The following is a 10,484-nucleotide window of genomic DNA, read 5'->3' on the forward strand; positions in this document are numbered from 1 at the left end:
TCTTACGTGTCTTTACAATGAAAGACCGTTCATGTGCTTGGTGCTAATGTTCCCAACACTTGGCTTGGGAGTAGGGAAGACAACTGGACAGTCATTTGTTTCACTGAGGAGCTGTTTGTTCTGCAATTAACACACAAAATGCCTGCTCTTGTGACTGAAAAGAGGTTTTAATTAAAATCATTGGTTATTGGCCAAACTGGGGAGTGAACAAGAGGTGGGATGAAGGCCCAGGTCAGTCTCTTGGGTCAACCCAGGAGACTTCCTACTGAGCTGAGGCAGCACAGAAGGTAGAGCTTGCTTTTTAATTGTATGAGCTGTTTTTTCTTCCTTGAGTGACCTACCCAACAGTCGATTGCAAACTGATTGGAGCACAGATACTGCCAACCAAGAGCTGGGACAGGTCCACAGGTTGTTTAAGCCCTAATGAGGAACTGTGAATAGAAGTCTCAGATCACACATAAATCAAAGACACCTCACCCTCTTCTCTAATGAGCGTGACTCTCGAAGAGCTTTTGTGTTGGGTTTTACTTGGCTTTTAGAGATACTGGAGGCTGTGTCTTTCAGGCTAGCCTCCAGGTGGCACTGGGCCAACTGCCATGTACCTTACTGTTGCCATGTCCTCTGCTCACAGGTGGCCTCCAGAAAGGTGTCACTCCACTGAGCTGCCAGGGYGGACTCACAACACAGATGATGCCTGCTGTCTTTTGGGTGGCTGCATGGGTAAGTGAAATACTGAGATATACTGAGGGTGAGATATACCTTCTGAGGAACTCGCGGGTTCCCTAGGCGTTCGGGGGTTGCTGAATAAAGCCACTGGCACAGGCTGGCTGTTTTTCCCAGGTGGAAGTTTCCCTTGCTGCTGCAGTGTCCCTCCTTGCACTCACCTGGGAAATGCTGGACCTGGACAAACAGGCACATTTTTTTAAGCCTCTGCCTGGGAGCATTTCACATTTCAGCACAAGCATATTCAAAAGTGCGTGTGGTTGCCCAGGAATGCTATAACTGCAGGTGCTAAGTCTAATGAAGTGGGTGTCTGCTCCATTTATAAAATTCCATTAAATAAATGTAAGAGTCATGTAATAAACTCCAGGAAACTGGAAATACTGTGAGTTCCCATGTTGTTCACATAGAATGAATCACACTTGCTTACATGGCAGTATTTATATTTCTTCTGCACAGGATAGGATGGTGGATTTCCTGATTTATCCTCTAATGAGCAAGCAAATTTAAGAAATAAGAAAAGCTGGATGGGTGCCAGCCCTACAGCTTGACCTCTGAAGGGCAAGATCAGATTCTTAGCAGACCAAGTTGCCTAGTAACATGGAATTGGGGCCATGAAGCTGTGCAGATGCTCTTCAAAATGTTACTCCAAAATCTTTATGCTTTATTTAAAGAAAAAATGTTAACATAACTTTTAGGGGTAAAAGTCCTTCTTGTTTTGAGCCTTAACTCCTGTGCACTACTTTCTGCATAGCACACACTTTGTCCGGAGGTACCCGGAGGTCAGTTCCTTGCACAGGAGGATGGAGCAGAGGTCTGGCACGGAGAGCTGGGAAAGGATTTGTCTTTTTCACTTGGGTTCTGGCCTAGACAAATCAATTGGCTTTTACATGTTCAAGAAAAAATCCTTTCCTGCTGCCATTTAAGTTTTTGTCTACTGCTGTAGGATTTAATTTCATGCTGTCAAACCGTGTGGGAGCACTGAGCGGCTTTGAAGTTTCTCAGCCTGCCGTGGTGAAGGAGGGAGACATCGTCAAGGTGAACCAAGGCCCTTCAGCRCGGCTAAAATTTGCCAGGTGCACAGAAGTTTGGTTTAAATACATGTATATGAGGTTTGGGTATTGATTGCTATGCCCCAGCAGAGCTCGCAGACCCTCAGGCCTGCAGGGCAGCCCCTGAGCACCAAGACCGTTACCTGTTGCAGATGGCGTTTTAGCCCCGTGTCTTGGAGATCCTGCCAAGGAGGGCTGTGTTTCCCCCGCTTCCCTGCACGGTGACATTTCCACTTTCAAAGCCTCAGGGGAGGGAGTTGGTTTTTTCTCCCCTTTCCTCCTCTTTCCCGGCCCCTCGCTTTCTCCCTCCCTCCCCCAGGTCTGCTCCGGGAACGGACCCCCGCTGCGTTCCCGCGGCGCATCCTGGCCTGGCGCGGGGCCGCGGAGGTGCCGAGGCGCGCGCGGGGACGAGGGCTGTGCTTCCTGCTCCCTCCCCGGCGGGACAATGGGGACATTCAGCTGGGCATGGACGGCTTGTTCCCCGGAGGGAGAGGGAGAGAAACCCCCCTTCTCTCCCCCCGCTGCCGGCCAAGTCGCCCCGATCGCCGTCTCCCAAACAGCGATGGTGAGAGACAAAGCAGCTGACGCCACGTCCCGGCGGAGGCGAGCTGGAATCCAGCATCACAAAACAAGCACTGTGCACGCTCCCTTCGCCACGCAGGCGCACGCCTGCCCCCCCCCCCCCACTTCCCTCCCTCCATCCCCCCAAATCTCCAAATCTGCCCAGCAACGCTGGACCGAGCTCCCTTTCCCCCCTCCCCGCCGGCAGCCAATCCGCTCGCTGCCAGCGGGCCGGGGACTCTGCCGCAGCGATGCGAGGGGCAGGCGCTTTGCTCTGTGTTGATCGAGCTGCCGGGAACGGCGTGTTGTCGGTCTTGCGCGCGCTTTTCTTCATCCTCTGTCGCTGCTTGTTTTTCTCCAGGATGGAAGGGAGGTGCGGGTCCGAGTTTGGACGCGGCCCTCGTTTTTGCACACAAACTCTCTCCCACTAATGCAGCCTGTCCTGAAAGAAGGACGAGATTTCATTGCTGCTCAAGGAAACCTTGTTTTTAATCGCAGGCAGGGAGCAAAGCCATATCAGAGATTTTGGAGTGGGACAAGGGAGAAAGGGGGGCTGGGCAGATCAAAGATAACTGGACTTGGTCTCYCCCAGGCCCAACCAGATCTTTTCAGACTTTCTTGCCTGTTCCTGTTTTTTTCCTCCCCTTTGCTTTGCTGTTTTTCCTTGTTTCTGACTCTTTGCCTGCAGCAGCTGCAGGCATTTGCCGAGCAGGAGGCTGGGCTGGTGTGAATCGAACGGTGCTAAGACACTCAGAGGTGACTTACAGGAGCTGCCAGTTTGGCTCCAGTCTGCTGCCCTCCTGAACCTCCCCTGGAAWTGGCTGGTGGGGGTGTTGGTGGGGAAAAAAAGCATCTAACAGGCAGGGAAGGAAYGGGGAGGGAAGAGGGGGTTAGCTGAAGCCATTTCACAGCAGAGCTGCCAGTCTCTGTGTGCTGAGCTGAAACCTGCTTCCTCCCTTAGTTACAGCTTTTTACAGGTCCCTTAGACTTGTGCCACAAAGCCCCAAGCCGCCCTGGAGCACTAGCTGGCTATTGCTGGGTTCAAAATCATAATGTAACATATATGTCTGATACTGCCAGCTTGGATGGGCATCTTTGCGTGGTTGCAGCAATGCCTGAAGAGAGCGGGGGACAAACTCATGCGTTGGCCTAAGCCAGCTCTTCCACCATGCCAGAGGACACTGTACAAGTGCAGGGCAATGCTCTGCTGGTTGACACGCTGCCAAAGCCTTRGCCCCAGGAAGGTGCGGAGTGGCTTAATGCAACCAGATTAGTATGGGAACTGAACAACTAGGGGCTGATGATAATGGGCTTGTTGCAGAGGGCAAAAAGCAGGCGGCCAGATAATGCACCAGATTTTCCATCTTGCTGGGGAGTTGGTGCTAGCTGCATTGCTAGCCACACGTGGTTGTCCTGACATCCAAAATTTTCCTGTGTTTTGCAGCCACTTCGGCAAGAGTATCAAAATCCTTTTGTCAATTTGAGTGTCACGACACAGTATCGGCTGAAGGGAGGGTAAAGCAAAACGCCTGGAGACCTGAACCTTGGAATAGACAACAGCAACTGCTGCAAGAGGGTGCGAACTGTTCCTTACCCTGGATATGGAGAAGAGGGAGGCAGGATGGGCAACTTGCAGCCTTCACAGGAACTGATGCACAGAGAAAAGGCTGACTGCAGGGAAAAGTGCACGTTGCACAGGAGTGCTACACAGGCTGCTTGCAGACAAAATTGTACCAATCTGCAGAGCTGGCTGCAAGAGGCTAGCAAGRGAGTGATGTCCCTGAGCGTGTTTGTGGTACTCAGCCCTGGGAGCAGCTGGGCAGTGCACCCCCCTGAGCCCAGCACGCGTTGCATAAGTTGTTTGTGCAGGGTGAGGACAGCCGTGGCCTGGAGGCATGGCACAGCTTGGGACGTCCCATAGCAGCTTTCCTGCAGCAGCTGCTGGAGCTGCACAGACCTGACTCTGATGGGACCTAGCTGCCCCTGCCCACGGGAAACACTTCATCTTGCAGCTCCTGAGAAGCAACGGCGTTGCTGGGTGAGTGGGACTGCTGCTTGCCTTGGCTATGCTGAGCCAGACTGTTGCTGGATCTTGATCCCAAGGGAATGGGGCTGAACTCTTTTCAGTTGTCCCGTGTGAAAGGACTAGAGGCGATGGGCGCAAATTGAACCACAGGAAGTTCCATTTGAATATGAGGAGGACCTTCTTTCATGTGAGAGGGACAGAGCACTGGAACAGGTTGCCCAGAGAGGCTGTGGAGTCTTCTTCTCTGGAGATATACAAAACCTGCCTGTATGCGATCCTGTCTGACATGCTCTAGGTGACCTGAGGTTGGACTAGATGATCTCTAGAGGTGCCTTCTAACCTTACCCATTCTGTGATTCCTTCTCTAGGGATGGAGCAGATAGCAGCAGCAAGGGCTTGCATGTATAGAGGCATGGATGCTATTTCTTCAAATGACTTTGGGATCTTTTTCTCCTTTGTCCTGCTTCCCTTACTCATTTCTCAGCTTCTCTCCCTCTCTTTGACTCCATYAAATTATATCAAGGGCACACAATATCTGGCCATAAAAGCACGTATCTTTCATGGATAGTAACAAACAGCAGCTGCTTGCTAGTTCTGCACACCTAAGAGCACAAAGCCAAAAGAGGAACATCTGAAGTTTCAAATTCCCAGACTTTATAGCCCTTACAGCCCTTTTGAATTACAGGCACGGCAATGATACCTACCAGGTAGCAGAATAGCAGCTGGGAGCCCTGCCAGCAGAGACAGGTTGAAAAGCAGAGCTGTGAAAAAGGCTGATGTCAGAGGGGTGAAGGATAGACCCAGTCTTTAGGTAGGAGATACTCTTAGGTAAGATTAATATTCATACGACAAATTCACTGCTCACAACACCACCACACACTCTGGGGCCGTAGGATACCTTATAGCAGGGCACAGACATGCCAGTCTGGATAATCGAGAGTGACCTTTACATCCTTTTCAAATCTCAAAGGAGACTTCTGTGGTGAATTGACTCCATTTTCTTTGCAGCAAGATAATCTTCCCCTCCTCCCCCACTTCTGAATACTCTGGCTTTTCACCAAGTAGCAAAGTTGACATGAAATACACCCTCATTTCCTGGGCCYCTTCTTCCCAGCCATCCTCCAGGAAAGAGGAGTGATATAGCATCTGCTTCTTTTATCCCAGCCCCGTTGCAGGGCCTGGTCTTTGTGCCTCCTCAGAAGTGGTGCCAGGGGCTTTGAAATCCTTTCAGATCCAAGGCACAAAGCAAGGCCTAGACAAGGGGCACGCAGTGGGAGCAACGCGCCAGGAACAGCCCTGCCTCTGCCACAGTGTTTGGCAGGCTGAACTTGGCCATGCTCACTGCTAGCACCCCAGATGCCTGCTGGCTCGATGGCCTCTGCTTGCTCAGGCTTTTAAGGGGCATCTCGGAGGGCACCACCATCTCTGCTCCCCATCCAAGGGCAGACCTGCCCTGCCTCCTCATGCAGCAAATGTGGAGGAAGGATCCTAACATTTCTTTCCTACAAATGCAGGCACAAAACTCAGAAAATGGAGGTCAACTGCTTCTGCAGTTATGAGATTAAATGCAGTTTATGAGCTGAGGAGAAGCCAATCGGGAGAGAGGAACCCCCTCAGCATGTGCCAGACTGTTTGCCTGAGGGAGCTGGCACTAAGATCRGCCCAAAGGTGCATATGGTATCTACTGGGCTTTCATGGCACAAGCTTTTCATCTCCATCCCAGTTCTCTTGCAAAGCAGCTTGGGAGCCAGACAAGCAGCTCCACTGTCCCCAACCCCTTTCCTTGCTGCAGTGACCTTCCCTGGACATTGCTCGCTGTTCRTCCAATGACTGACCCACAAGGATCCACCTGGTTCTAGGGCCAGCTCTTGCCTATTTGCTCCTGACTGTGGAGGATGTGTGCGGCTGGACTCTTCAGGTWGACCTGCACAGGACTATCAAGTCTAGGGATGTGGGGAGCAATGGATTTATTAAAGTCAGGGAAAGAAGGATGTAGAAAAATGCAGGACATGCCTAGTCAAAAGAAATTGACTGGGTGGGACTCATGTTGGCATTGAATTATGGAGCAGGATATAGCCCAGAGTTAAAGTACCATGGCTGGGTGTCAAAGTAGGAGGRGGTGAGAAAGTGGACATGTGTATGTGCATAGGAACACATTTATTGCCTCTTCAGGGCTGCCTTAMATTCAAAATTCATGGTACAACCTCTCTTCCAGCAGTGTTTCCAAGACTGYAAAGGTGACCCTGGCAAATGGCATACAGACAACTTTTCACAGCCCTTTCACCAGTCTGTCTGGGGCGAGCTGCTTCTCTGATCTCCCTGCTGCTGTCATCCCTCTTGTTTGCTTTTCTCATGTTRTATAGCCAGCTCAGGATTGTGCCCCAGGATTTTCTCCCAAATGAAATTTCCTACAGTGATTTTAAAAAAAGAAAATGTGTCTTATGCTGTAAACCAGAAATGTCCATGCCCTAAGGAGCTACACCAAGCACTCATCTTCCCTGGGAGCATCTAGTTACCTATGACGGGTATGTATGCCAAAGCTCACTAGCCACCCCTAGTCCCCAGTCATTCCCAGGTAGCCTGTCTCCCCAGCCTCCTTGCCAATGGGCTAATGCCTGGGTAAGGTGGTGAGAGTTGCTGGGGACACTGTCCTTCCCCAGCTGCCCTGCAACAGGGGCCCCTCTGACAACTGCCAGGTCTGGCATTTGTCCAGTCCTGCCTCATACTGAAATACGGCAGAGCCAGCAGCAGTTGGAGAGAGTCTGGCAAACAGAAATGTTTCCCACCGCTATGGGAAGGGGACATTTGGCACTTGAACACATCTGTCAATAGTGCTTTGAGGTGCCAGTTTTGGAGGTGGCAGATGAACTTTAGAGCCAGACTTTCAAGGGTCTTTAGGCTCCTCAAAGTTCAGACAGGTGCCCACATGAGCTTTCAGAAGATGATGACACTCAGCCTCTCCCTGATCYCTTACTGGCATCAACTCCAAACCATGGTCCTTGGGTCATGTATGTAGCATGTATGAGCTGTAGCCTGCTGTGCATGCATGACAGCTCTTCTCTCATCCAGATCTTCTTCTCAGATCTCCACCCTCAGACCCCCAGGGGAAGAATCAAAGCTCCCAAACAGAGCCATTCTCAATGCAGTTCAGAGCATGTGCTTCCAAGCACTAGTGGTCAGACTTGTGTGCCTGTGCTTGCACTGCTGAGAAAGTTTGGATGCTAAATCTCCTTTGGCTAGATGCCTTGCAGTTGCTGAGCAATGCAATTCCTTATCAAGTCTGAGTCACTTTCCCTTCCCAGCAGCCTCTCTTTTCCTAGGCCAAGGGCTTCCCCAGCTTTCTTCTTATCATGGTACCAATTCCTCCCAGTACGCAGGTGTATCACCTGCTTGCAAAAAAATCACAGCAAGGTGGTAGCGGCCATTGCCAGTTCCTGTCTGATGAAGCTACCAAGCACAGATGGTAAGGAGCAGTAAGCAGTAAGGGAGGAGGGAAACCAGAAACCATGGGCAGAATGGTCACCATAAATCATGCTGCTCCATATCAGCGTTTACAGGGGTTGCGAGGGTCTGTCATTACTTCTCTGATGAAGGATGGTATTTCCTTGCAGGCAGAAGCCTTAGCATCAGCTAATCCAGCAGAAAGGGGCAAGCACAGACCTTAAGAGGGAGATAAGTGACAGAGGGACAATTACAGTTGGAGAACAACTGCTGCCTGCAGTTTCTCTGCTGCTTTGCTCTGTCTATGGCTACCAACCTTCTGCTTCTCGCAGAAAAAGAAAGGGGCTTTGAAACATCCGTTTGCAAGCTCTTTGTCCCCACTCCTGGTATCATCTGATCGCTCTTCTAGGAATCCATGCTTAGGCGGGTTATATAAAGGGAAGAAACAGCTTCCCAGTTAGAAACCCACATGATGAGTGGATTGTGCCAGGGAGGCACCAGCTGAGCATGTTTTATGAATCCCAAGTAGCTAACGAGCTTGGATTGGTACGTGGCAGRGCACAATTGCTTCAGAAAGAAGCCTTTCTCCAAAAATCTCCTAAGCACACACTGTGCTCTTAATATGTACAGAGCACCCCCTGCACTGTGAAACTGGAGAGTGAGCTTTACCCAAGTGGGTACTGACTCTATGCCCAAAGGGACCAGCAGCGAATTTCCCATTAACCTCTCTAAAAACTAGGTTCAGTGGACAGTTACACAGTCATACTCCACCTTCACCGCTGCAAAACTGTTCATCTTCAGTCAACAGTGTATTTTAATATAATTAAAAACGAATCACAAGCTGGACCTCTGCTGTGCTGGTCTGGCATCAGCCTGGCAGAGGATCTTCCTTGTTCACTGCTGAGTAAGAACTGAGTGGAGATTTCCTCCTGCGCCCTGCTGGAGCTGTTACAAATCCCCATCCACAGTCAGCTAATCTGCTGGATTTGTGATTATATTTAACTAGAGGACTATTAMTGTTACTATTTTGCATTGGTCATATTTATAGGGCTGCAGAATCAAGTTACAACTTTAAGGGCTGCAGCCCTGGATCCTGTAAATTGAAATAGCCCCAAATAAAGCAATGCTGGTTTAGCTGAACAGCTCAACATAAGCCTCACCCACTGTTACTATCATTTCCACAAGGCCCTAAGGATCTGCTCTGCAGGACAGTGTTTTAGCACAGACAGAAGTAAACCTACCTCCGAAGAGACATGTTTGTGTTTAATAGAAGATAGAAATCTTATTTGGGGAAATGGGGCTGGGGAGCAGACCTTAAACCCTTCTGCCTGAAGAGGGGGTAGTTCACAAGGCCATCAGTCTCTSCAAGCCTAGGAACTGAACAAGAAAATCTTCAAACTGTTTTATTACTACTGGAAACAACTAAGCCGCATGCTGTGGGCATGGGAGTAAGGCTTTTGATAGTCTCCCATAACTTCCTTACAGACAAGCTGATGAAGTTTGGGCTAGCTAAGTGGACAGTGAGGTGGACTGAAACCTGACTGAACCACCCCGAACTCAGAGGGTTGTAATCAGCAGCGCAAAGTCCAGCTGGAGTCTGATCCCCAGCAGTGTCCCCAGGGGTCAATACTAGCACCAATACTCTTTAGCCTCTTCACTAATAGTCTGGATGATGGGACCAAACATTCCTTCAGCAAGTTTGCAGAGGACTCAAAATGAGGAGGCTGATACATCAGAGGGCTGTGCTGCCAGGCAGAGGGACCTTGACAGGCTGGAGAGGAATCTCCTGAAGTTCRGTAAAGGGAAGTGGAGAGTCCAGCCCCTGGGGAGGAATAACCCCAGGCACAAGTCTGAGCCCCAGGCCTCATCAGGAGCAGGCTGCTCAGTTGCCTTTGCACCACCATCATAACATAGCGAGGCCAGCGATGTTCAAAGCCCTTGGGCTGGAGCCCTKCAGAAGCAGCGATGCAGGGCTGTTGTCTGTCACAGCCCAGGCTGCTATTCCCAGTGTAAATCTGCAGCTACCGGGTTTTCTGCTCATCCAGTGAGGAGGGAGTGCTGCCCTTGCTGTGCTGCCCCAGAGYGAGCAGTGCAGGAAAAGCTGTGTACAAGGGCTGAGACAAGCCAGGCTGGCTGCAGCATGTCCCTGACACTGGATCTGGGGTCATGCTGAATCATCAGCGCCACTGAARCAATTCTGCACCAGCACTGCATTAATGTTGGCCGCAGACAGCCCCCAAGACGTGCACACACATGCCTGTGCACATAGCACAAAAAGGCAAACAAATCCGATCTTCCAACCCCATCAATCTGTTCCTCTTTCAGGAGCAAAGCAGAGGATGTTTTGCTTTGTGGAGCTGTTGATAAAGGAGCAACCCAGAGGCATTGAACTGTAGCAGTCACCAAAACCCAGCAGACCTGGAAGACTCAGCCTGCCCAAGCCCTGACATGCTGGATGGGATTTAAAAGGTTCAGCGTCTGTTAACAGCACTGCCCTTGCCCTCAGCTGGGCAAGCTTTGCTGCACACTGCACGTTTGCACAGCAGCGTGCAAAGGTTCCCTCCTCCCCCCCAACCCGTGCCCCATTGCAAGCAGCAGCCCCGCAGATACCCTGGGGCTTTGCTGGTGCTGAGCTGCCTTCCTGCAGCAGCCCCTCCTCCCCACCCTGCAAATGGCCTTGCTGC

The 10,484-nt window shown here is 50.8% G+C and overlaps 1 long non-coding RNA gene across 1 annotated transcript; it reads left to right on the plus strand.

Moving 5' to 3' along the window:
* Positions 1 to 653: 653 nt before the first annotated feature.
* On the plus strand, positions 654 to 4,248 carry LOC146591829 (uncharacterized). Its single transcript, XR_014896722.1, has 3 exons — positions 654 to 720; positions 1,667 to 1,796; positions 3,778 to 4,248. It is a non-coding gene; the product is annotated as an uncharacterized LOC146591829 (long non-coding RNA).
* Positions 4,249 to 10,484: the final 6,236 nt, after the last annotated feature.

Source organism: Rhea americana, unplaced genomic scaffold (genome assembly GCF_003343005.1).
Source record: "Rhea americana isolate MKP2758 unplaced genomic scaffold, rheAme1 scaffold_358, whole genome shotgun sequence".
NCBI lineage: Eukaryota > Metazoa > Chordata > Aves > Rheiformes > Rheidae > Rhea > Rhea americana.